At 47.4% G+C, this 27,877-nt stretch overlaps 1 long non-coding RNA gene and 1 other non-coding gene across 2 annotated transcripts; both read left to right on the forward strand.

The window, feature by feature from the left end:
* The first annotated feature begins 7 nt into the window (after positions 1–7).
* On the forward strand, positions 8–27,877 carry LOC144894261 (uncharacterized). Its single transcript, XR_013624946.1, has 3 exons — positions 8–289; positions 8,557–8,731; positions 25,849–27,877. It is a non-coding gene; the product is annotated as an uncharacterized LOC144894261 (long non-coding RNA).
* LOC144888343 (small nucleolar RNA SNORD53/SNORD92) lies at positions 456–535 on the forward strand. Its single transcript, XR_013620937.1, has one exon. It is a non-coding gene; the product is annotated as a small nucleolar RNA SNORD53/SNORD92 (small nucleolar RNA).

Consider the following 27,877-nt stretch of genomic DNA (forward strand, 5'->3'; position numbering starts at 1 on the left):
CGAAGTTTGTGCTGTACTGTATAATTACTGCGGTGTAGCTGGTGGCGCTCCATGCGAGGTGTACGATTTTTGCACTTCATAAAACTTTACTTTTCCTTGGGAATTCTTTAATTAACAGAATTTACTTGAATTGTACTTGCATTGTTTGGTCCGGGTTGACTTGACCAGTGGCGGCACACGATTCACTTTCAAACGGAAGGAAGTCGACGAGGCATCACGTGATCGAAGCATGAAGAGCGGCGGCTCCTTCGAGGGATTTTCTTTCTTTCTCGCGTGTGGCGTTCTCCAGGTAACTGTCCGCTCTGTTAGTTTGTCCGCCATTTAATGATAATATGGGTGATTTATTGTGGGGTGACCGTGTTGTGCGGATATATTATATGAATGATTATATGTGTAATGTTAAACCTTTTCCGAGCCTTGTGCTTGTTGAGGCCTTTGCTGTTGTGCGAGCAGAGTTACAGTGATGATCCTGTGGAGGTTTCGCTTTGTTTACTGAAACCTGATGTTCAAATGTTCCACTTGGCTGGCTGAGTAACTCTCGCACCGTCATTGTGAATGGTTCGTTTAAGCGGGAATTTGGTCAAGGTGGGGTCCAGGTGAGGAATCCCTTCTGGCCACGTGGTCCGTGTACTCCATTTTGTTTCCATTCACCGCGAATTAAAATATTCATCGCTTGCATTATTTGTCCATCGGACAACGCAGTACACTTCTCTAGAATCGTATGGTTACATTATAGTCTGGGCGAGATAGCTCAAAAATAGGCCAAACCTTCCAAAAAATATACCATAGCTGTATTTGGTACCATTCGACGCAGAATTTTAAGTAGTTTAACATACTCGGAACCTCACGCTGAGTCTGTTGGGGAAATTATTTTATGTTGATTTAAGTAGAGGAGGGTATCGCGGTAAAATGCGGGCAAAATCGAAAATACACAAATTAGGTAATTTTGAAGCTATACTTCATTTTATAGTACCGAGTAGCCTATAAGGGGGTCATAATAAGGAAGCAGTCTCTTAGAGGCACTACATGTGCCGTGGTTGTTCTCCATGGGGCAAAAATGCGGGCAAAAATGTCCAAATGACACCTGATCTTGGTGAAGATTGGACTCTATCAAATGCCCCGTGTGGCTGGAAATGCCCCTTGCCAAGATCTTCACCTGATCTTGGTGAAGATCAGGCATTCAATGATATAAGTGAAGAACGTCTTGAGATCTCGCGAGATCTTGGAGACGGCGGCAGGGATTTTCGAAGCTCCACACGGTCTCCACGTTTTTCGAAGTTAAGTCTGTTCACAATTGTATTTTGTCGAATTTTGTCGAAACTGTATTTATCTTTCGGTGTGTGAAGTTCTTGTGTGCAACTTTGGTTGTTTCTCGGTGTTTATCTTTCATAAATTGATCGTCTGTTTGCCGTGTCGTGTCTTGAGGCCTTGTACAGTGTGCACTGTACAACCTTGAGGCTTTGTTTTTCTCTCAGCGGTCCGTCTTTTGTGATCCAATAACTTTCGTTCTCTGTATTCCCAGTCTTTTCACCCATAGCCTACTTCCTTGTGTAAATCTCAACTCAAAAAAAAAAAAAAAAAAAAAAAACATTTTCCTTCTCTGTTATCATTCGTTTATTCATTCTTATTCGTTCGTTCGTTCTTCGACCACGTGTTTCTCCCCCATTTCCCCAGATAGTTTTCACTCATTAACCTTCAATGTTTACACTTTCCCCTCAAGTTATGTATTCCGTCATATTTTATAACACCTTTTTCTTCTTCTTCTTTAAAAGGCTGCTTTCGACTTGCTCACCAAATCAATTCATCCCCAAAAAAATATCCATCTCCTATAGTGCCTTTTTTCTACATTCCCTAAACTCTCCTGCACTCCATCCTCCATCCAGCGTCCTTAAACGTATTTTTAACTCGAAGGTCACAAGCAACTCATTTTCCAATAAATGTTCGTTTCCCATAAATCGTACACTTTCAAAAATCCAATCTCACCCCTCCCCTCCAAATCTTCCCCATAACCCCTCCCCTCCAAATCTTCCCCATCACCCCTCCCCTCCAAATCTTCCCCATCACCCATCCCTTTCAAATCTCCCCCCTAGCCCCCTCCCTCCTAAACGACCCCCTCACCCCTCCCCGCCAAGACGCCCCCTCGCCCCTCCCCTCCTAGACTCCTGCCTCACCTCTCCCCTCCAAATCTCCCCCATATCCCATCCCTTTCAAATCCCTCCCCTTGCCCCTTCCCTCCCAAACTTCCCCCTCACCCCTCCCCTTCAAATCTCCCCACCCTCATTGCTTCTCAATTTCCCCCCTCTCACTCCCCCTCCTCAAAGCGTCCTCCCCGCTTCTTCCCCCTTCAAACTCTCACCTCCATCTCCCCCAACCTTCTGCCTCGCTCTTCCCCCTCCTCAAATAACACCTCATTGTGGCTCACCCAATCACCATCAAACCTTTTGTCCGCCCCATCCTTCCCTTTCTCCGAGCTATTCTGAAATCTCTGACACACCTTCAACAGCTCTCCCTACCTCTTCCACCTCTTCCACATCTTACCCTACCCCTCCTCCCCCCTGTTCTGTATCTGATGCTCCCCCTTCCTCTTCATTAACGGTATGGACCTCAAACATCCGGGGCCTTCGTTCAAACTTAACTGATCTCTCCATACAGGTTGCTTCTGTCAAACAAGACGTGATCTGCTTAACAGAAACTTTCCTCCTTTATGATGTCTCTGATTCCATAGTATCTCTCCCGGGCTACTCGCTCCTCCGGTATGATAGACCTGAGCCTCGTCCTGGAGGCGGGGTTGCTATCTTTATCAAAATCTCTCTTCCTCACTCGCCCTGCACTGCACTCTCTCCACCTCACCCCCAGGAATACCTCTGGCTACGGCTTCCCCTTCGCTCCCACCTCTTGTTCATATGTGTGTTGTACCGTCCACCAAACAGTGATGACTCCATTTACATGTCGCTGTCTGACAACATGGACCAACTTCTATCAACTCATCCCAACTCTCTCTTCCTCATATGTGGCGACTTCAACTGTCATCATGCCAGCTGGCTGGGTGTGGGTTCCTCTCTCACCAGCCATGGCACCTCAGCAAAGGACTTCTGTGACTCATTGGGACTGACACAATCTGTCAATTTCCCGACCCGGATCTCAGTCAACGGAACATCTTCTCTTCTGGACTTGGTTATGACTAACTTCCCTGAAAATGTCTGCTGCTCTTCTTCTGCTCCGATCGGATCATCTGATCATGTCCTTGTTAAAGTGGACATCTCTCTGACCATCCTCAGGGAGCCTGCTCAGCGTCGACGAGTCTGGCATTTCACTCAGGCCAACTGGCACGGTCTTCAAGCAGCCATCAATCATCTGGACTGGTCTCCCATTTCTACCACCTCTGACATCAACTCATCCTGGGAATTCTTCCAAAGTAAATTGCTCTCTCTCATGCACAGATTTATCCCATCTCGTCTTCAGTTGTCTTACCCTTCCTCCCATCCATGGTACACGGAATCTTGTGGTGAGGCTGTTGCCCAGAAACAACTTGCCTTCGTCTCCTGGAAAGCAAATCCAACGGAAGGAAATCTCATTTCCTTTCACAAAGCCCGAAACAAGTGTGTGTCCACCCTCAGGAGAGCCAGGAAACAATATCTCTCCGTTCTCAAGACCGAACTCTCTTATCTGTCTCCCTCTTCCAAATCCTGGTGGCGTCTGGTCAAATCCGTTTCTGGTGTTTGTTCCCTCTCCATCCCCTCCCTTACCTCAAACGGCTACACAGCTGACTCCGCACGTGAAAAAGCTGAATGCCTCAACTCTGTGTTTGCCTCTAAATCTTGTGTCCCAAACCCATCCCTCTCTGTACCCACCATACCCAGTCGTACCCTGCTGCTCCTGGACTCCGTGTCCTTTCCTCCTGACAAGGTGGAAAAGTTTCTGTCAACCCTCGACTCTGATTCTGCAACTGGACCCGACGGCATCAGCCCACGGGTCCTAAAATCCTGCTCTGCTGCTCTATCTCACCCTCTCTCTGTTCTCTTCACCCTCTCTTTTGCTCAAGGTCAACTGCCATCTGCTTGGAAATCAGCCAACATCACCGCTTTGCACAAAAAAGGTGCAAAAACAGATCCTAGCAACTACAGACCAATCAGCCTTCTCCCAATTATCAGCAAAGTCATGGAATCCATCATTGCTTCGGATATGAAATCTTTCCTCTTCTCCAATGGCTTGATCTCTGATCATCAATTTGGTTTCAGACCAGGTCACTCTACTCTGGACATGCTGCTTCTGCTGTCTCAACAATGGATGGAGGTCCTCAATGCCAAACAGGAAATTAGAGCTGTCTCCGTCGACATATCACGTGCCTTCAACACGATCTGGCACCCCGCTCTTTTTTTTTTTTTTTTTTTTTTTTCTTTTTTTTTGTATACAAGATCGAGGCTCATGAAAGAGCGAACATTAATCACACAGAAAGACAAACAGACACATAAAACAAATAACATCGGGAGCGGTAGACAAGATGGGGAGAGAGGGGGAAGGACACAAACACAACATTTGAGAGCAGGGACCGAGAAACATGGAGACATCGAGAGATCTGTGGGAGGGAGAGGGCTTTGGGGGGGAGGCATGTGAAGGTGGGGAGGCATGTGAAGGGGGGGAGGCATGTGAAGGGGGGGGGTGGGAGAGGTATAAACATATGGACACTGCCAGGATTTCCAGGAAATAAGTTGGAATTTCAAACAAGGTGGATCTGGGGTGAATTAATGGGGGTAGAAAAGATCAAGGTTATGGATGGGGGAAGATAAGAGATGGTGGTGAACAGCTGTTTTAAAGACCTGGAGGGAGGAGAGGGATTGAAGGGAGTGTGGGAGTTTGTTCCACAGGCGGGAGAAAAGAGGAATGAAAGAGTGAAGGTGAGCAGAGAGCCGAGATTTCGGCAGTTTAACCATCAGAGGGTTGCAGGCAGATCTTGTGCGACCTGTAGGAATATTTGGGGGACAGAGCACAGAGAGAGCTGGGGGAGCAAGGCCGGAGAGGAGTCGGTAGAAGACAGAAAGACCACCTACCTGCCTGCGGTGAGTGAGTGAAAGGCCCTCAGAGATAGCTTCATCGCGGGAGATTCCAATGATTTTGAAAGCTTTGGATTCAACAGCGTGAAGCCGAGCCAGGTGTGAGGCAGGAGCACCAGCCCATAGGGGAGAACAGTATTCCATTGAGCTGCGGATGAAAGCCTTGTATGTGGTGAGGAGCTCAGGTGTGCCGAGGAAGGACTTTGCACGACGGAGGATGCCCAGTCGGCGACTGGCTTTGGAGGCCAGCTTGGAAATGTGGTTTTCCCAAGAAAGATCATGGCAGATAGTGAGACCCAAAAGCTTGAGTGACAGAACTTCTTGGAGAGGATTGTTGAGAAAGTAGATGGGAGGGTTGTCCAGTCGATCTTTTCGGAGAGACATAGTAAGAGAGTGAGATTTGGCAGGATTGAAAGACATGTTCCACTTGTTTGACCAGTCTGTGATTTTGTCCAGGTCTTCAGAGAGTGAGGAGGCTGCAGACTGCCGATCTGAGGGAAGAGGAATGGAGCGGCAGAGAGTGGAGTCATCAGCAAAGAGATAGAGAGGATTTTCCAGAGAGTCAGAGAGATCATTGATAAAGACCAGAAAAAGCACAGGGCCCAGCACACTTCCTTGGGGAACTCCAGCCTGAACAGGAAGGGGAGATGAGAGAAATCCATTCAGGGCCACACGTTGACTACGACCAGAGAGGAAGTCCGCAAGCCATGCATGGAGATTTCCATGGATACCATAGGAGGAGAGTTTGGTGAGCAGAGCTGGGTGCCAGACCGTATCAAAGGCCCTTGATATGTCAAGGGAGACAGCTCTGATTTCCTGTTTGGCATTGAGGACCTCCATCCATTGTTGAGACAGCAGAAGCAGCATGTCCAGAGTAGAGTGACCTGGTCTGAAACCAAATTGATGATCAGAGATCAAGCCATTGGAGAAGAGGAAAGATTTCATATCCGAAGCAATGATGGATTCCATGATTTTGCTGATAATTGGGAGCAGGCTGATTGGTCTGTAGTTGCAAGGATCTGTTTTTGCACCTTTTTTGTGTAAAGCGGTAATGTTAGCTGATTTCCAGGATGCTGGCAGATGACCTTGAGCAAAAGATAGGGTGAAAAGAACAGAGAGAGGGTGAGATAGAGCGGCAGAGCAGGATTTTAGGACCCGTGGGCTGATGCCGTCTGGTCCAGTTGCAGAATCAGAGTCGAGGTTTGACAAAAACTCCTCCACCTTGTCAGGAGAGAAGGACACAGAGTCCAGGAGCAGTTGGGTTCGACTGGGAAAGGTGGGAACAGAGAGAGATGGGTTTGGGACTAAGGATTTCGAGGCGAACACAGAGTTGAGGCATTCGGCTTTGTCACGTGCGATGTCAACTGTGTGGCCATTTGAGGTAAGGGAGGGGATGGAGGGGGAACAAACACCAGAAACGGATTTGACCAGACGCCACCAGGATTTGGAGGAAGGAGACAGGTTTGAGAGTTCATTCTTGAGTGAGGAGAGATAGTGCTTCCTGGCACTCCTGAGGGTAGACACACACTTGTTCCGAGCTTGGTGGAAGGAACTGAGATTTCCTTCAGTTGGATTAGCCTTCCAAGAGGCAAAGGCAAGTTGTTTCAGGGCAACTGCCTCACCACAAGATTCAGTGTACCATGGACGGGAGGAAGGGTAAGACAATTGAAGGCGAGATGGGATAAATCTGTGCATGAGAGAGATCAGTTTGCTTTGGAAGAATTCCCAGGAAGAATTGATGTCAGAGGCAGTGGAGATGGGAGACCAATCCAGACGATTGATGGCTGCTTGAAGACCGTCCCAGTCGGCCTGAGTGAAATGCCAGACTCGTCGACGCTGAGGAGGCTCTCTGAGAATGGCCAGAGAGATGTCCACTTTGACAAGCACATGATCAGAAGAACCGATTGGAGCAGAAGAAGAGCAGCAGACATTAGCAGGGAAGTTTGTCATAACCAAGTCTAGAAGAGAAGAAGAGAAGATCTGCTCACCAAACTCTCCTCCTTTGGTATCCATGGAAATCTCCACGCATGGCTGGCGGACTTCCTCTCTAGTCGTCGTCAACGTGTGGCCCTGAATGGGTTTCTCTCATCTCCTCTTCCTGTTCAGGCTGGAGTTCCCCAAGGCAGTGTTCTGGGCCCCGTGCTTTTTCTGGTCTTCATCAATGATCTCTCTGACTCTCTCGAAAATCCTCTCTATCTCTTTGCTGATGACTCCACTCTCTGCCGCTCCATTCCTCTTCCCTCAGATCGGCAGTCTGCTGCCTCCTCACTCTCTGAAGACCTGGACAAAATCACAGACTGGTCAAACAAGTGGAACATGTCTTTCAATCCTGACAAATCTCACACTCTTACTATGTCTCTCCGAAAAGATCGACTGGACAACCCTCCCATCTACTTTCTCAACAATCCTCTCCAAGAAGTTCTGTCGCTCAAGATTTTGGGTCTCACTATCTGCCATGATCTTTCTTGGGAAAACCACATTTCCAAGCTGGCCTCCAAAGCCAGTCGCCGACTGGGCATCCTCCGTCGTGCGAAGTCCTTCCTCGGCACACCTGAGCTCCTCACCACATACAAGGCTTTCATCCGCAGCTCAATGGAATACTGTTCTCCCCTATGGGCCGGTGCTCCTGCCTCACACCTAGCTCGGCTTCACGCTGTTGAAACCAAAGCTTTCAGAATTATTGGAATCTCCCGCGATGAAGCTATCTCTGAGGGCCTTTCACTCACTCACCGCAGGCAGGTAGGTGGTCTTTCTGTCTTCTACCGACTCCTCTCCGGCCTTGCACCCCCAGCTCTCTCTGTGCTCTGTCCCCCAAATATTCCTACAGGTCGCACAAGATCTGCCAGCAACCCTCTGATGGTTAAACTGCCGAAATCTCGGCTCTCTGCTCACCTTCAGTCTTTCATTCCTCTTTTCTCCCGCCTCTGGAACAAACTCCCTCACTCCCTTCAATCCCACTCCTCCCTCCAGGTCTTTAAAACAGCTGTTCACCACCATCTCTTATCTTCCCCCATCCAAAACCTTGATCTTTTCTACCCCCGCTAATTCACCCCAGATCCACCTTGTTTGAAATTCCAACTTCTTTCCTGGAAGTCCTGGCAGTGTCCATATGTTTTATACCTCTCCCACCGCCCCCTTCCCACGCCCCCCCCCCCCCCCAAAGCCCTCGCCCTCTCTCAGATCTCTCGATGTCTCCATGTCTCTCGGTCCCTGCTCTCAAATGTTGTGTTTGTGTCCTTCCCCCTCTCTCCCCATCTTGTCTACCGCTCCCTATGTTATATGTTTTATGTGTCGGTTTGTCTTTCTGTGTGATTAATGTTCGCTCTTTCACGAGCCTCGACCTTGTATACAAAAAAAAAAAAAAAAAAAAAAAAATTAGGACAAAAGGGGTCCAAAATCCTGTAATGTCGGATTAATGTCTTTAAAGTTTTGTGTTTTTCTTTTTAAATTTCTTTGTGTACTGTTTTATTAGTCTACAATCTACATGTTATACTTTTCATTTCAGAATACATCAAATACACAGCCAACTTGCATGCGAGCAATATCTGATTGTTATCTGCCTATCCGAGATACCAAGCTTCTGGACACACTCATTGCAAGAGGTCATTTCTGTGGTTGCAGGACGCATCATCTACACGTTACGGACTTCAGACAAGATTGCCATCTCCTTTGAACCCAAGGTAACTTGTGCAATGTTTACACTGTTTGAATATAATAGGGCCGTAGATTGCAAGAGTGCATGGAGTGCTCGAGCACCCCAAATAATTTTGAGGTATACACAAAACAATGTATCAATCCATTCACCAGCTCGTTGAGCACCCCCAATAATTTGATGATACTATCGTAAGGTGCTTGAGCACCCCCAATAATTCGATGATACTATCGTAAGGTGCTTGAGCACCCCCAATAATTCGATGATACTATCGTAAGGTGCTTGAGCACCCCCAATAATTCGATGATACTATCATAAGGTGCTTGAGCACCCCCAATAAATAATTCGATGATACTATCGTAAGGTGCTTGAGCACCCCCAATAAATAATTCGATGATACTATCGTAAGGTGCTTGAGCACCCCCAATAATTCGATGATACTATCGTAAGGTGCTTGAGCACCCCCAATAATTGTCCCCCGTCGCTCAGCGGAGCGAAAAGGGGACTATGGCTTTCCCCTCCGTCCGTGTGTCCGTGCGTGCGTAAGCGAAGGACCGCATTCGAATTTGGTGTGTGGGTGCAACCCACGTCAGAATCCAAGATGGCCGCCGCCATGTATGTCTGAACCTTGTAACCTGCATATCTTGAAAAATAAGCGAAGTACCAACTTCTAATCTGGTGTGTGGGTGTATCTAGGCATAAGGAAGAACGCTATTGAAAATTGGGTCGCCACGTCAAAATCCAAGATCGCTGCCGCCATGTATGTCTGAACCTTGTGAGATGAATATCTTGAAAAATAAGTGAAGTACCAACTTCTAATTTGGTGTGTGGGTGTATCTCGGCAAAAGGAAGAACGCTATTGAAAATTGGGTCGCCACGTCAAAATCCAAGATGGCCATAAAATGAAAACATTAAAAGCATTGTACCAAGATAAACCATAAAATGAAAACATTAAAAGCATTTTGCCAAGATAAACCATACAATGAAAACATTAAAAGCATTGTGCCAAGATAAACCATACAAAGAAAACATTAAAAGCATTGTGCCAAGATAAACCATACTGTTAGACGCGGTTTTGGATGTTAGTTTACCGAGCGGTTTGGTATGACCGCGTCTGCACAGTTTACCCGATTCCACTCGAACGTTGGCCAAATCGCGCTATGCTAAATCAATTAAGGAAAGGACACAACGGCTGGGTTAGATGACACGACACCAGGGGTACAGTTCTCAAGACCTCCGGAGGAGGTTATAATATGGGATATGCGGAACGTTTAGATTACAAGGACAAGAGGGACAGCATAGGAAGGTGGGCACTTAATCACGGTCTTATAGTAGCCCCGACAGACCACAGATAAACACGACAAAACTGACTCACACAGGGATTGATGGCAAGGAAGGGCAGGTAGTCGATGGTCAGCACAAGGTGCACCTTGGCTCAGGGACAGGATAGCGCGGTCCAAAAGATGCAGGGAGGTCTCTCAGCGCTCGGAGGTGGCGACTTCTCTTTCCAGGCTGGGGGCGCATCTCTGACGTCACCTCCGGTAAGTCGCTGCGTATATCCAGCGGGGAGTGACACGCCCTCGGCTCGTTAGCTCCGCCCCAGATGGAATCGGCCCGCCGCTTCTTATTGGGTGCGGGGGGGTTACCGGGCTCCGCCCTTGACGAGGAGCTGACAGTCAGCCCCTTCGTGGTAACCCCGTCGGAGCACATGGGCAATGGCGGCTAACCAAGCCGGAGTGAGGACGCCCACTCCCCGCGCGCTGTTGTTGTAGTTGTTGTTGTTGTTGTAGTTTCATGAGGAAGATGGGAGGAGGTATGGGGAGGTCCTAAACTCACTACTGGTGCCATACAATCACATTCTGGTGCAACGAAGAGTCAGAATTAATGGAAACGAGTCCTTAACTGACATAGACTAAGAATAACTAGCAAGATGTCCTATAGTTGTCTACGTGAGATGCGGTGAACCTGGGCACGACATTTAATGGGGGAAAAAGGGGAAGGTCGGTTCTACAGAGTGTTGTTTACAGACAATGGGACTAGGGAATGGGGGATTGGGGATAGTTGGGGAGTATTGGGGAAATAGGGGAATATTTACAAGCGGATATGGAGGCCAAATCCCATATCCGCAACATTGCACCCTTCTCTACCTCGGGGCGTCCCGACCCGATAAATTTTTACCTACTTTAGTGTGGCACTCAGATGTAGTTCCCTCTACTATTAACTCTACCCTGAGTGCGACAGTTTTACAGATGTTCACAAATGAGTAAATATGTCCCCCTGCGACGTTGCACCCTTCTCCTCACAGAAACACACCCACAGGATAACCGAATCGCGGAAAGAATCCTCAAACTAAACATACAGCCGGTAGGGAGCATTATTTACACAAGACTACGCTGATATTTACACTACGATCCAGGACCTGTTTTTGGAGGAACACATGTAGATGTTATGCATAGAGAGAGCACGCATGCCAGCATCGATACACCAACCCACGAGTGCTCTGTGGCCTTACGGCCTTTAATAATGTGCAGAGCACCCCATCCAAGCACCAAAAGCACCACCCCATAACACAGTCAGCACCATCCGGTGCACCAATAAAGTGTTCAACAATCACCGGTGGTGTCGCAGCCGGCCGATGTTCTGCCGCTGGTCTTGCCTTCATGTGGTGCACTTGGCCTTCTTGCTTCTTTCAAAAATAAAGAAAGGCGCCAACCGCGTCCATTTCTGTATTGTGGCCGTCAGGGGGGCCAACTAAAAGTGGTTCACCTGTAGGGCATAGGTGCCACGTTGACCCAGAGGTCCCTCCACGGGTGGTGCTTGGCCGCAAAAGAACTGCGGTCCATTGTGGGTGGCCACAAACATTGTGGTCCATATGGTGTATCGATCCCGGCAGCAAGCAGCGAAAGTGCAGGCCCACAACTGCGGAGCCAGCACCTCTCTCTCCTCTCTCTCTGCCCCAAAGCCAGATCCTCGGAGGTGGGAGACAAAAGAAGAAGACAAGTGAGTAAGGTGGTAAGGGCGCAAAAGTGCACGCAACATTAGGTAATGCACACTAGGGGCACATGGGAACCAGGTGAGACAGGTACGTTCCTACTGTACGCCCCCCCCCCCCCCCCCCCACCAGGTAACCTACATTGCCCCTCCCTTACCCCTTACTGTATCCACAAAACACAACACTACCCATAAACATCTACTTTACAAATCAACAACCGTCCCTACTGTCTTCCCCGTTCCTCCCATAAACCAAATTCGTCTTCTCTCCCTCCTATCCAATCAAATTTGCCATTTTCAACTTTCATCAAAATTTGCCATCTCCAACTCAACATCATAATTTGCCATCACCAATTCCTCATCAGTCCCTCCTAGGGAGGGAGAGATGGAGTCACCCCAATGTCTCCTCCACGTCGTGATGCGTCTCACAAATCTTCACAGCAATTCTCATTTCCTGCAACACAGAACAAAAGAAAACACAGGTGTGGAGTCATCATCATCACCACAGGTAAGTGGCTGCGTATGGTGCGACAGGTTCATCAATCCTAACTATTTCCTAAATGACTTTAACAACTTTACATTACCCGGGGTCTTTCCCTGCCAATCCATTGGCCAACTTACACTATGGGTTCTAAAAACCAATTCCCATTGACCAAACTGTGGTGCTTTTCAATTTGGGGTCTCACTCCCCCGATTCATCTCCCGGTGCCCTCGCACAATTTCTGGGCTGTGGCGTGTACCTCTCCCAGCGGGTCTACCCACCTGCACACCTCCACCACTGCAGTTGCCTCCGAGCTTACCTGCTCCTTACCCTAACCTAACTACCTGGGGAAGGCCCTCTGGCGCTCTCCCCACTCGGTGCCCTCTCTGGCACTGGGCTACCCGGGTCCGTCCTCCGGATCCTCGGGCCCCACTGACACTAACGCCTCCCAGAGCCCACCTGCGGCCTCACCTGGCCGACATCCTCACAGTGGTGGAGTGCCCAACCAACTACACACACTAACAGGCTACACGCCCAGCCATTTCCACAACACTAATGCACCCATCCACAATACCATTCTGCAACCACACCACAAATGCCAATATCCAACCACAATTTACCTATACCCTCTACCTAACACTTACACTACCCGCCCCGGGTACTCGTGAAAGGGGTCCACTCTTCCCCCATTCACACCTTCGCACCATGCACACCACTCCGTACCACTTACTCCAACTCTCTCCACACACCTGTACTTGCACACCTGTGCTCTCACACCTGGTGCCACCTGCACCCTTCTCTCCCCAAGCGCATTCGCGCTGATCCACAACACTCACTGCTCCACACTGCTCCACACACCTGTTCAGTTCTCACACAGCATCATCTCATCTAACTACTCCCCTCTGAAACTTGCGCTTCCCAGTCGTCCCTTTAAACTATTGCGCTCCCACGTCATTATCATCCACACTAATCTACCTGCGTCCCCACTACAGGTATCAGTCACTAACTAAACTTAACGTCACCTAATGTCATCTTCGCTAGATCCCTATCAATATAACCTAACCCACCCGGGCTAGTTTTCACTGCCATACACCCCATAAACTAGTGTGCATTTGCCCCACCATGGGAAAGGTGGCAGGGATGCCACCCTTACCCACTGGGCCCATCGCTCACTACCAATTTTGCACATCAAATTTCAACAAATCAAAAATTTGCCAATCATTACCCATCATCTGCCAATCATTACTGCCACTCCTTTGCCAATCATCAAATTTTGTTTTTCTCTAAGTTTGGGGCCAAAACACTAACCTCATCACACAGTCTACTCACTAATGCCTCTCGGTGCGCCAATTCCTATCCAAAGCCCGGCTTCGTAAAGCCAAGCCATGAATGCGGGTTGTTTGGTGCCAGCGGCTGGACACGTCCCGCATTCGGTGCAGGGAAGGAGGTTTACCCGGGCCGAGATCCCACGCACCTTCTCGGCACGAAGCCATCCCATGGCTCGATCTCGACCTGCCGGAATGCCTCAACAAAAAGTGGTCGCCATGACGACCCTTCCTATCCAGCCGCCCGCTCTGCCTAGTGGAGCACGGACGCGGCCGTTCAAAGCGAGGCCCAGCACGCACCGAGGGCCCGATTCGGCTAAAAGTCGCTCTAACCTCTAACCCGTTTAACGTCGATGCTTCACCTGCATGCTTACACCCCGCAGCCCGTTCCTTGCTCACACATCCAGCCGTTCCCATGCTCCTCGTACCTTTCCTTACACACCCAGGTACACTCATTCCACTCACAGCCTTGGTCACACACCTGACCACCGAACACTTTGGCACACATTCGTTGGTCGCACACCTCACCAACACACCTCTTCGCGCCCCCTCCTCTGTCACCTCCTCTGTGACAATCACAGGTGTGCTCTCATTCGCACACCCAACCACGTGCCTCACTACCAATTCCAGCGTGCATTCCCACTCACGCTCTACCATTCCCGGTGTGCATCCTTCCATTCCAGGTGTACATCCTCGCTCACCTGTCACAACCAACTCACGCTCCTTGTCACTCTCACTACTCTCACCACCACTCTTGACAACGCACTCACCCTTACTCCCGACAGCGCACTCTCTCCTCATGCACCTGTCCGTTACACACCTTTCTCGCGCACCCTCTCCCGTTACACACCTTTCTCGCGCACACTCTCCCGTTACACCCTCTGTAACACTCACCACAGGCGTGCATTCTTCCTTGCCTTTGACAGCGCACTCTTTCCCCATGCACCTGTCCGTCACACACCTTTCTCGCGCACACTCCTGCGCTCACTCTCCCGTCACACCCTCTGTAACACTTACCACACCGCGCTTCCATGTGCTCCCTCGCACACGCGCTACGACCGACTCACTCTCGCCAGCACCCTCACTCCTTGGCACGCACTTTTTCCTCACACACCCCAGAGTCTGACTTTCTCGCACACCTCCTTTTTCGCACACCAGACCTGTCGCACACTTCACCAACGGCCTCTCACGAACACCCGGGTCCATCTCGACCCCCAAGCTTCTTAAATCCCCTGGCGCATCATACGCACGACCATATTGGTCACCACTTACACCGGGTCCTCTTTCTCTTTGCTTCTCCTCCATCACCTGCGAATCCCTCATCCGGTTAATGAGCACATCATCACGATCCAAACACAGACTTTGGACCAATTCTTTTATCTCCTCTTTTATCTCTTTCTTATCCCCTCTCCATCGCTTCTTAATTTCGCTCACCCCTTCTTCCACTTCTTCTAATTTCTGCTTCACCTCTTTTATTTCCCGGTACGTCTCCTCAAGCTCGTCCTCCAAGGCTACCTTGACCGTTTCCATGTGCGTCCTCACCTGCCGGTCCTTCGTCTCCATTACCTCTATCACCTCGTCCAACCTCGTTGTCAGTCCCTCACGTACCATCTGACATTCCCTCTTCGTCGCTACCAAGTCATTTTTTAGGTCATTTTGTGTCGCTTTTAACCCTCCTATTACCGCTGTATTCTTCTTTACCTGGTCCGTCAGTTCTTTTTGTCCCTCTGTCAGTTGTTCTACTTCCTGCGTCAGGTCCTCTATGCCCCCTTGTAACTTTACAGTCCCCTTTCTCACCTCCTTCTGCATGTGCTCCTTACAGTGCCTCACCTCCTCGCGCACTCCTCCGATCTCCTCACTCACACCTCTTCTGATCTCCTCTCCCATCACTTGCATCTCCTGCCCAGATGCCACCCTCATCTGCTCCATTTCCTCCCTGTGAGCATCCAGTTTGGTTTCTACCCCCATTCTGACCCCCTCTATCTGCTGCCCCATTTGTTTAACTTCCCTTTCCGCTTGGTCCCTCATGTCCCTCAATTTGCCTTCCATCCTGTTTTCTAACCCCTCTAACCCCTTTTGCATCCCTTCCATTTGATTCTCTTGAGCGGCCATTCTGTTTTCTACCCCCATTAACCCCTCCTGTATTTCCCCTAATCTATTGTCTAATCCCTCTATTCTACCCCCTAACCCCCCGATCTGGGCCCCCATGTCCTCCCTCAATTTCTCGCTATTGGACCCCATTTCGCCCCCCATGACCCCCACTTGGTTTCCCATTACCCCCATTTGACCCTCCAATCGCTCACCCTGAGCATCCATCCGGTTCCCCATTACCCCCATTTGGCCCTCCAATCGCTCACCCTGAGCATCCATCCGGTTCCCCATTACCCCTAATTGCTCACTCTGCAGTTTGAGGGACGCCTCCATTTGCGCCATAAATTGCTCCATGAGGGCCTGCATTTGGGCCATCCCTCCCACTTGTGCAGTGGGTGCGGCCGCCGTAGCTATGTGCGAGGCGCCATTTTGCGCGCCCGCAACCTCGTGCATGACGACGCTATTTTGCGAATCTGCTACCCTCACTGCTTCGCTCTCCTCTTGTCCCTCAATTTGGTCCTGGATCGACCCTGCCTCACTCTCTTCTACCGGAACCCAGCCGTCTTGGTCTGCCATAGCGCGACTTTCAAAATTCGGGTTTTTATTTTTTTGTGTAAAACACAATCAAATTTCGCCGTTATAATTTTGAGCGCGTTAAACGCGCTCCGGATCGAATCCCACTTCCCAACACCAAATGTTACTCTAATAGTACAATTGGTGTTCCAAAATTTGGGCCTAACAAATTTAGTCCCAGGTCCGAATCCAACTCCTCGACACCAAATGTTACAGACGCGGTTTTGGATGTTAGTTTACCGAGCGGTTTGGTATGACCGCGTCTGCACAGTTTACCCGATTCCACTCGAACGTTGGCCAAATCGCGCTATGCTAAATCAATTAAGGAAAGGACACAACGGCTGGGTTAGATGACACGACACCAGGGGTACAGTTCTCAAGACCTCCGGAGGAGGTTATAATATGGGATATGCGGAACGTTTAGATTACAAGGACAAGAGGGACAGCATAGGAAGGTGGGCACTTAATCACGGTCTTATAGTAGACCCGACAGACCACAGATAAACAGGACAAAACTGACTCGCACAGGGATTGATGGCAAGGAAGGGCAGGTAGTCGATGGTCAGCACAAGGTGCACCTTGGCTCAGGGACAGGATAGTGCGGTCCAAAAGATGCAGGGAGGTCTCTCAGCGCTCGGAGGTGGCGACTTCTCTTTCCAGGCTGGGGGCGCATCTCTGACGTCACCTTCGGTAAGTCGCTGCGTATATCCAGCGGGGAGTGACACGCCCTCGGCTCGTTAGCTCCGCCCCAGATGGAATCGGCCTGCCGCTTCTTATTGGGTGCGGGGGGGTTACCGGGCTCCGCCCTTGACGAGGAGCTGACAGTCAGCCCCTTCGTGGTAACCCCGTCGGAGCACATGGGCAATGGCGGCTAACCAAGCCGGAGTGAGGACGCCCACTCCCCGCGCGCTGTTGTTGTAGTTGTTGTTGTTGTTGTAGTTTCATGAGGAAGATGGGAGGAGGTATGGGGAGGTCCTAAACTCACTACTGGTGCCATACAATCACATTCTGGTGCAACGAAGAGTCAGAATTAATGGAAACGAGTCCTTAACTGACATAGACTAAGAATAACTAGCAAGATGTCCTATAGTTGTCTACGTGAGATGCGGTGAACCTGGGCACGACATTTAATGGGGGAAAAAGGGGAAGGTCGGTTCTACAGAGTGTTGTTTACAGACAATGGGACTAGGGAATGGGGGATTGGGGATAGTTGGGGAGTATTGGGGAAATAGGGGAATATTTACAAGCGGATATGGAGGCCAAATCCCATATCCGCAACAATACAATGAAAATATGTCATACAAAAATAGACATATATATATGTCATACAAAGACATATACAGTATATGTCTGAACCTTGTGAGCGAAATATCTTGAAAAATAAGCGAAGTACCAACTTCTAATCTGGTGTGTGGGTGTATCTAGGCACAAGCAAGAACGCTGTTTAAAATTGGGTAGCCACGTCAAAATCCAAGATGGCCGCCGCCATGTATGTCTGATGCCATGTATGTCTGAACCTTGTAACCTGCATATCTTGAAAAATAAGCGAAGTACCAACGTCTAATCTGGTGTGTGGGTGTATCTTTTGGGTCGCCACGTCAAAATCCAAGATGGCCACCGCCATGTATGTCTGAACCTTGTGAGATGAATATCTTGAAAAATAAGCGAAGTACCAACTTCTAATCTGGTGTGTGGGTATATCTCTGCATAAGGACGAACGCTATTGAAAATTGGGTCGCCACGTCAAAATCCAAGATGGCCGCCACCATATATATGTCTGAAACTTGTGAGCGAAATATCTCGAACAATAAGCAAAGTACCAACGTCTAATCTGGTGTGTGGGTGTATCTATTGGGTCGCCACGTCAAAATCCAAGATGGCCACCACCCTGTATGTGAACCTTGTGAGATGAATATCTTGAAAAATAGGCGAAGTACCAACTTCTAATTTGGTGTGTGGGTGTATCTCGGCATAAGGAAGAAGGCTATTGAAAATTGCGTCGCTACGTCAAAATCCAAGATGGCCACCACCATATATATGTCTGAAACCTTGTGAGTGAAATATCTTGAAAAATAAGCGAAGTACCAACTTCTAATCTGGTGTGTGGGTATATCTCCACATAAGGAAAAACGCTATTGAAAATTGGGTCGCCACGTCAAAATCCAAGATGGCTGCCTTGCGTCTTCCACTTTGTCAACTCGCATCATTTCACCGATGGGGGACCTAGGCGTAACGCTTGTTTCATATGACTGGCCCCCGTGGTTGCATTAATGTTCGGAGTTTTCGAACTGGCCGTATGTCGTATGAGCCAGGACTAATATTAATATGTCTGATTCTATGTTTATATTCTACACTACAATGAAGCAATTTCTCTTTTCAACAGGTGCGGCTCCTACAGATCCCAAACTGGTTGCATCACTTCAGTGAACTGACCTATATCCACCTCACAGCAATAGAGATGGAATCCCGACCTCCCCACTTCGACAATGATACCTGCATTATTTGCCGCCTTCCTGAACAAGCAAACGATAAACTTAGAGTGCCAACCATAGGATTACAGACAATTATAACCTTTAGCGAACTGTTTAACTGTACTGATCTACAAAAACACCTTCAAAACTCGCGGGATCAACAGGCGAACGAAGACAGCAGCAGCATTGTTGTGCAAATCCACGCTAGTTGCCAGAAGACTATTAGTAATTAAATACGGAAGAAGAAGCGATCCGGAAGCACATGCGATGTTGGAGACGTACCCACTAGCAGTAAGGTTAGGCGTCGCTCTAGTACCCCAACTGTATTTAACTGGAAAGACCACTGCTTGTTCTGTGAAGAGTCCTGTGTTCACGATTCACGACATCCCGACAGAAGCATTATTTTTGCAGTGTGTCAAACGATAGAATATAGAGGAGAGTTATTAGAAAGATTAAAGTGCAGAAATGATTCTTTTGCGGAGACTACGAAGTCGGCTTCTCAGTTGCTCTGATTTACCTGCAGCTGAAGTGCGGTACCATTATGCCTGTCGTGATACGTTCAACATTGAGACAGAGCAGAGCTCTAGTGAACAACAGCCAAAACGGAAAGGCCGGCCAACAGACCACGCGCAGATGGAAAGTATTAACAGACTATGTGACTGGCTCGAGGCAGAGGGAGAACTATACAGCGTTACTGAACTATATCATCAAATGAAATTATTTTCTGACTTGGAAGATGCCATTTACAGTAGACAGAGTTACTTGAAGACACAGCTTGTGAAAAGATATGGTGACTCAATCGTTTTTGCCGAGCTGGATGGTAAAGCTGATGTTTGTTTTAAGGACACAGCAAGCTCGATTATCGGTGATGAATGGTACCAGAAACGAAATTCTAACTCTGAAGACGATTCAAAACGCATTGTAATTACCGCTGCAAAGATCATTCTCTGCGAGCTGCAAGCGAAACAATATGACCTGCAAACATATCCAACTAACGAAGACATCGGCAACGTTGATAAGAACAAAGAGTGGTTACCAATGTATCTCCGAATCTTTATGGAAGGCTTGATCAAGAATCCATTGCAACAAGCAAGTATTGGCCAGGAAATTGTGACTGCTGCCAGGCCTGGGTCATCACTGAAAAAAAGTCGTGTCAGCAAAAAGGGGAGAGTTCCTGCTTAATCGCTCCAATAAATGTCAATTTATCAAGCTACTACGTCAGAGACTGACTGAGCGCCGTATATCAAACTCTCAAGGTGAGGGTGATGCTGATGTTCTCATTGTCAAAACTGCGATTAGTCTTGCCAAAACTGGAAAATCTGTAGTTGTGGCGAGTGATGACACCGATGTATGCATTATGTTGATAAAACACGTGAAGGCAACTATGGGAAATGTATTCTATACAACATTGATGAAAACGCGTGCTAGAGAAAAGGCCTGTAAAGCATCAAGAAACAAATCAGTACCGATGTGGTGGAAGATTCAAACCCTCGCGGCCACATTGCAGATTCCTTCAGACCTTATCCTGTTAGCTCATGCCTGGGGAGGCTGTGACACAACATCTGCCACCTACGGAAAAGGGAAGCTGAAGATCATGCAAACTCTGAAGTCAGATATTGTTCAGGAAGCTGTTTCTTGCTTTGGGAACTTAAAAACCACTCGCGAGCAGATTGGCACTGCAGGCAACACCATTATGCTAAATATCTACAATGGAAAAGAGGATGATACGCTCACAACTTTACGTCATGCCGATTGGCAGTTGATGGTACTGGGCAAGAAAAAGCTAAAGCCGGAAGCCCTGACCCCGACTGGGCGTGCAGTGTACTTCCATTCACTCAGGGTGCAACTCCAAGTATGTCAATGGGCCACACTGAACCTGGAATGCCTTGATCCGACCGAGTGGGGATGGCGATTCGACAACAACATCCTTATTCCAATCAAGACTGATATTGTTGCTGCGCCAGAGTTTATTCTAAACGTTGTGTGTTGCGGCTGCAAATCAACATCAAGGAACGTAGTCCATGGGCCAGGATCCCAAATTTCCAGTATCGGTACCACCCAGGGTGACTAATTCTCTTTGGTGTTTTTAACTTGCTATATGTCTCTAGTTTGCATTTTGATATGATAGCCCTTGCAGACTCACAGCTTTTAGAGTTTATCACTTCTTGTTATGGACATGCCCCATGGATGAAAGGCGCGAACACACACTTTACCACTATCCTTTATTCTCACACCACAATCTTTCTGTTAAGAATCAGTTCAGTCACAGACAAGCATAAAATACCACATAGGGATCCTTTCTTACCAGTATCACGAATGTAGGCAGTCATTCTCGTACATAAAGGCAGATTTTGTGGATGAAGTGGGTTGTTTTCAAAAAAATTTGAACTTAACTTAACAAAATATTTATGCAAGTTGAACAAAATATTTATGCTTTGGTCAAGTCACACCCTGTGACAAATCAGACTCTAGGTTTCCTGTTTTAAGCAAGGTCTTTGATTCAGTAGAATCAACATGCATCCATGACACTTTTTCTTTGGCTCTTAACATTATTAAATGAAGTACAGTTTCGGGTGACACCAAAGACCAAATCACTGCCAAAAGACGTGGCAAGACGTTGGACTCCCTTGGAGAGATTTGCACAGTCACACTCTCCAGTCAGCAGGGTATACAGGAATTCCTTGACCAATTTGGGAATGACACTCTGCTCTGTATTGGGTGGCCATGCTTGACTGACGTCTTGCTTCTTGATCTGGTTCCTCAGCTGCATTGCTGCTTTGGTTAAGACATCTCCAGAGCTGGCAGTCCTTGCTTCTTGCAGATCCTTCTTCATGTTGTGGGCTTGTTTGGCAAGATCATCCATGGAAAGGCTGTCTGGATAGAGGAGAATCTTTCCTTTCTCATCAGAGACAAAGTGGAGTGATCCTCCCAGCTCACTTTCCAGCTTACGACGAACATGTTTCTTCGTTGAGGGTTTCATTTGGGTGATGCCATGTGCGTTCATGGATCTCTCTAGCCTACCTGTGAGGTCTGTCATAGGCAGTATTTCAGGATTGGGAAAGAATTCATTCCTGATATACAAGAAGAGTTCCTCGTAGGCTTGTCTCACTGCTTCCTCATACTCTGCATCCTCTCTTTGTTCATTCTCCTCACCTGCACCAGAGCTGGCAGAAGACTCGTCTTTTGTGTACAGTTTGTAGCAGGACTTGTGGTAATGTCCCTCTGCAGCAACAAGGTATCTGCTCAGTAAGGCAAGGATTCTTGGATCCAGTTTTTTGGTTGCTGCGTTGCGAACCCTGGCATCTGCACGTAACTCAACACACTGGATGAGGGGTTCCCTTGTATTGTGTCCTTTTAGGTATCTGCTCGACTTGTTGCAGAAAATGCAGATTTTATCATACACTCTTGATGTACCTGGCGCATCTCTAGCTGATCTTCTTGAACTGACATCTCCAGGTTCATCTTTGGGGTCTTTGGAAAGGAGAGAGTCAAGAGACTTCTTCATGGTGAAAATGCTACGGCATTTGCGATGATACTGCAATTGTGGTATTTGTCCTTCTTCAATGCCTTTGGCTATATCCAGAAGTGGAGCATGCTGTCTGATCTCTGCAGCCCTGAGCAAAGTGTTCCATGAGTCCAGATCTTGTGGTGACACCAGGGAGTCGGAGTCTTCATTAGAGCAATGAATGATAGTCAGTGCGTGCTCGCTTCCTTGGCAGGGTGGCACCTTCATCTCTACTTGGTGGATCCATCATGTACACCTCAGGACGTCAGCACACTACAGTAGACACCTGCACTGTACAAGCAGCAATCCGTGTTCCAGCAATCCAATGCATTCTTTGTTCTGACAGTACCATTGAAAGCAAAACAAAATCTTATCTAAGATCTGCCACATCTTGACCTCACTGGTAAGTTAATCCTAGAAAAGGAAAGGATATTACCATAGTTAACTGATCTTAACTAATCAAACTTAATTAACCTTAATTAGAACTGCAAAAGATAACTTACATAGCCAGATATCTCACCAGTTCCATCAAAGGAGCTGAAAAAAAAGCTTACATCTATCCGCAATTAACTCTTCCTAGAAAAAAAGCTGAATGTGAGTACACAATTATCCAATAGGAAATGCATTTATTTTGCTCTGATGTTTAATAATTACAATATAGTAGCATTTCTCACATGGTTTTAGTTCTGTATTGACTGAAATTAGATGTGATCTTTGCATACCGCAAGATTTAAATGAATTACGCAATGCCGCTATTGGGTGAATTTGAAGTTTTTACAAAAAACTGACAAAGCTGCCAGTGTGGAAAGGCTATCACATCTTAATGTACTTATATTGACCCAATAAACATTTTAGTACCACTTAGGTTTGGTCACCCCAGGTGGTACCGATATCTGGCCTGGCCCATGGACTAACGCATGTGGTACAATGTTGTGTAGCTGCAAGAAAAATGGACTTGCATGTGTCCCTGCATGCAGTGATTGCCGGGGCGTCTCTTGCAACAACGTGTCTGCAGAGCAAACGGACGTGATCTTGGAAGATCCTCTCTATCTCTTTGCTGATGACTCCACTCTCTGCCGCTCCATTCCTCTTCCCTCATCGGCAGTCTGCAGCCTCCTCACTCTCTGAAGACCTGGACAAAATCACAGACTGGTCAAACAAGTGGAACATGTCTTTCAATCCTGCCAAATCTCACTCTCTTACTATGTCTCTCCGAAAAGATCGACTGGACAACCCTCCCATCTACTTTCTCAACAATCCTCTCCAAGAAGTTCTGTCACTCAAGCTTTTGGGTCTCACTATCTGCCATGATCTTTCTTGGGAAAACCACATTTCCAAGCTGGCCTCCAAAGCCAGTCGCCGACTGGGCATCCTCCGTCGTGCGAAGTCCTTCCTCGGCACACTTGAGCTCCTCACCACTTACAAGGCTTTCATCCGCAGCTCAATGGAATACTGTTCTCCCCTATGGGCTGGTGCTCCTGCCTCACACCTGGCTCGGCTTCACGCTGTTGAATCCAAAGCTTTCAAAATCATTGGAATCTCCCGCGATGAAGCTATCTCTGAGGGCCTTTCACTCACTCACCGCAGGCAGGTAGGTGGTCTTTCTGTCTTCTACCGACTCCTCTCCGGCCTTGCTCCCCCAGCTCTCTCTGTGCTCTGTCCCCCAAATATTCCTACAGGTCGCACAAGATCTGCCAGCAACCCTCTGATGGTTAAACTGCCGAAATCTCGGCTCTCTGCTCACCTTCACTCTTTCATTCCTCTTTTCTCCCGCCTGTGGAACAAACTCCCACACTCCCTTCAATCCCTCTCCTCCCTCCAGGTCTTTAAAACAGCTGTTCACCACCATCTCTTATCTTCCCCCATCCATAACCTTGATCTTTTCTACCCCCACTAATTCACCCCAGATCCACCTTGTTTGAAATTCCAACTTATTTCCTGGAAATCCTGGCAGTGTCCATATGTTTATACCTCTCCCCCCCCCCCCCCCCCCTTCACATGCCTCCCCCCCTTCACATGCCTCCCCCCCTCCACATGCCTCCCCCCCAAAGCCCTCTCCCTCCCACAGATCTCTCGATGTCTCCATGTCTCTCGGTCCCTGCTCTCAAATGTTGTGTTTGTGTCCTTCCCCCTCTCTCCCCATCTTGTCTACCGCTCCCGATGTTATTTGTTTTATGTGTCTGTTTGTCTTTCTGTGTGATTAATGTTCGCTCTTTCACGAGCCTCGATCTTGTATACAAAAAAAAAAAAAAAAAAAAAAAAAAAAAATGATGAACTCGCAAGTTTGTAGACTTCCACAAACTGTAGTTATTAGTTTGGTTTGGTGGTGGATCGTTTTTGTAATTTACAACAGTTTCAAACTTTTCCTTTTAATGAGTAAGAACTCTATATAACGCCGATTAGTGTCCTTAGATTGTGAAAATTGCTTTTGCGGGCCATATATAAACCGCCTTAAACTGAATACCGCCTTATATCGAACCATGTTACATTGAGTCCCTGGTGTATCGAGAAATATTCATGTTGGCAGCATATTTTCAAGCTATGAATGCTTAAGGGGCTATTTATGTATAGTTTCATACTATAGGGGCCTATACCTGTAAGATTTAGTATTAAACGGTTTTTAGTGCAGTTGAATGTGTCTCGCCTTTGTTACATTTGATGGCATTTTTACGTAAATTGCACCCTCTCCAACCCCCAGAAAAAAATCAAGTTAAAAAAATTTCCCCAACACCCTCAGCGTGAGGCTCCTAATATATCAATCTACATATGATATGGCATCACTGATAGCTGGGCGGCTTAGCTAAAAAATTCGGATCGATTGTGCCTTTTCCCTTAAAAGCATGAAACTTGGCACATGGCTAGAATACCCGAAAAGAAAGATTTTTAGTCCAGGGGGCATCCCCAATTTCACCCCATATGGTGGCCATCTTGAAATCCAAGATGGCCGTCATACAAGACCTATTTTGATGAATATCTCCATAATTAGAACAGATATCAAAATGGTTGAAGTGCCTATACCTACATTTTTAGGGTCTAGGAATCCAATGGCAACATAAAATATTCAATAGTATATGGCAGCCATCTTGAAATCCAAGATGGCCGCCATAACAGACCTGTTTTGATGAATATCTCCATAATTAGAACAGCTATCTAAATGGTTGCAGTGCCTACACCTACATTTTTAGGGTCTAGGAATCCAATGGTAACATAAAATATTAAGCAGTATGTGGCGGCCATATGAAAATATTAATTTTGCATAGTATCATGCAAACTGGGAAAGCAAATAAATACTCTTACCAGGTTGGCATTCTTCTGTGATTTAAAGCGTCTATGAAAGTAATTATTTTTTTAACGCTGATGCCAATTTTCTGGGTCAATAATCAAATGAAAACGTAGAATATTGGTTAATGTGTGGCATCACAAGATGGCCACCATCTAGGGACCATTTTTATTCACGTCGTATTATGTAATGCATCAGAGTATTGTAAGATATTCAGGCCTAGGTTTTGGTTCAGTGGTCAAGAAATCTCTGAAGCTGCACTTTCGTGACCAAATGCAATTTGTATTTATATTGTTAAGCTCATTTCATCAGTCAGTTTCTTACATCAGTCAGTCAGTCAGACATCAGTCAGTTTATTTTTTATTGTTAAGCTCATTTCAGATGCCCTTTGATGAACCTATTTTTGTTTTCTTTTTCTCTCATTTCAGGACAATGGTCTGCTTCTGAGGTAACCGTTAGAAGTCATCACCGTGTCCGCCGTTGAGGATGTCAAAGCGGATGAAACTCGTAGACCCTTCACAGCCGCTTGCTGAACGGCATCGGGAGATTCAATGGGAACTGTGCATTTTGTGCCAGGAGTCAACAGCTGAGGATGGATGTTCAGCATCCAAAAAAACGAAAAGGGGAAAAGGGTGAAACAGTGCTTGCTGGTTACAAAACAATGACTGCAAACCTCCGTGAGTTTAATAAAATCGGTCTACTACCAAGGACAATAAACATTGATGCGTTAGATGAAGGTGACGGTATTGAGGCAGCCTTTATTGCACATAATGGCTGTTGGCATAGGTCCTGCAGACTGAAGTATAACAATACGGAACTGGAACGTGCAAGGAAACGTTCTAAAGATAGACCTGCATTGGCTGATGATGCAGGCGAGGGTCCATCTGGTGTTTCTAAGCGCACTCGTCAGTCGACTTCTGCATTGTCAATTTGTGAAGACCTCTGCTTCTGGAAAAGAAGTCATCTGGAAAAGACCAGCTTCATAATGTTTCCACATTCAAGACTGACAGACGTGTTCGGGAGTGTGCTGCACTTGTAGAAGACGATGACTTGCTAAGACGTCTCAGCGGTGGAGATATGATTGCACTGGAATCAAAATACCATGCGAAGTGCCTAGCATCTCTATATTATCGTGCATCCACCATTCAAACAGAGCAAGCACCAGCAGACTATCGCGATAACATGCGCCACAGCACTGCATTTGCAGAACTTGTGACATTCATTGAAGAGAGCCGCTTTGAGGACCCCGCCACTGCTCCAGTATTTAAGCTAGCTGACCTTTCAAATCTGTATTCTTCACGGCTGGAACAACTGGGTATCAAGCATGAAAGCCGCATACATTCTACAAAGCTCAAGCAGAGAATTCTTTCCCGTTTTCCTGATATGAGAGCGACTAAAAAGGGCAGAGATGTTTTGTTAGTCTTTGATGAGGACATCGGGCATGCCTTAGCGAAGGTGTGTAAACAGGACAGCGATAGTGATGCAATCCACCTTGCTCGGGCAGCTGAAATCGTCCGCCGACAGTTGTTTGATAAGTGTAAGCCATTTGATGGTTCATTTAGTGAAACATGTCAGGAGGAATCTGTGTGCCTGATTTGCTGGTATCGCTAGTCAACATGATTCTAGAGCAGCGGTTCTTAACCTGTGGGGCGCGCCCCCCAAGGGGGGCGTGAGCACTTTTCAGAGGGGGCGCGGGACGGCAATATAAACGTCTAAATAACCCCAAACGGAAATTATAATCCCCCTACTGAAAAAAATTAATTAACCGAAAAGATAGCTTGTTTCCCAAACTTGGGCTCTGCCGTTCCGGACGGCCTTCTCGATTCAAAGTTAAAGAACCAAATCATCGATCATCTGACTGAACTCAAAGCGGAATTCATCCGTTACTTTCCTGACTTGGACGAAAAGCGAAAGACCTGGAAATTCATCAGAAACCCATTCCAATGCGACGTAGCTGATGTTTCGGACGAGGTCCAGGAGGAGTTTCTGGAGCTGAAGTTCAACTCCTCGGCTGAGGATGACTTTGAAATTCTGGACCTGGAGACATTCTGGGTCAAGTATCTTCCTGTTTATCCTCTGATCTCGCTTCAAGCTGTTCGGATTCTGACGATGTTCGGATCCACGTATCTCTGCGAGGCTGCATTCTCCGCGCTGGTCGCTGTCAAGACCAAATACAGAAGCAAGCTGAACGTTGAAGGAGATCTGCGCTGTGTTCTCTCTGGCACGCGACCACGAATTCCGGATCTGATAGCTAAGAAGCAGTGCCAACCATCTCACTAAAATTTAGTGACATTTTTGGCATTGCTTCTTTAGTGGCTAAATTGTTGTTTCATTGATTTTGCGTCCTTTGACGTGACATTTCAACAAACGTGTTTTGTGTAGTTACCCTTTCCTTTCATCGATCCGTGCCTTGAGCTTCTTTGCGTTTTGATGCAATAAAACGAGGTTTGTAATCTC

The sequence above is a fragment of the Myxine glutinosa genome, chromosome 11 (genome assembly GCF_964187855.1).
Source record: "Myxine glutinosa chromosome 11, kmMyxGlut1.1, whole genome shotgun sequence".
NCBI classification, from domain to species: Eukaryota; Metazoa; Chordata; class Myxini; order Myxiniformes; family Myxinidae; genus Myxine; species Myxine glutinosa.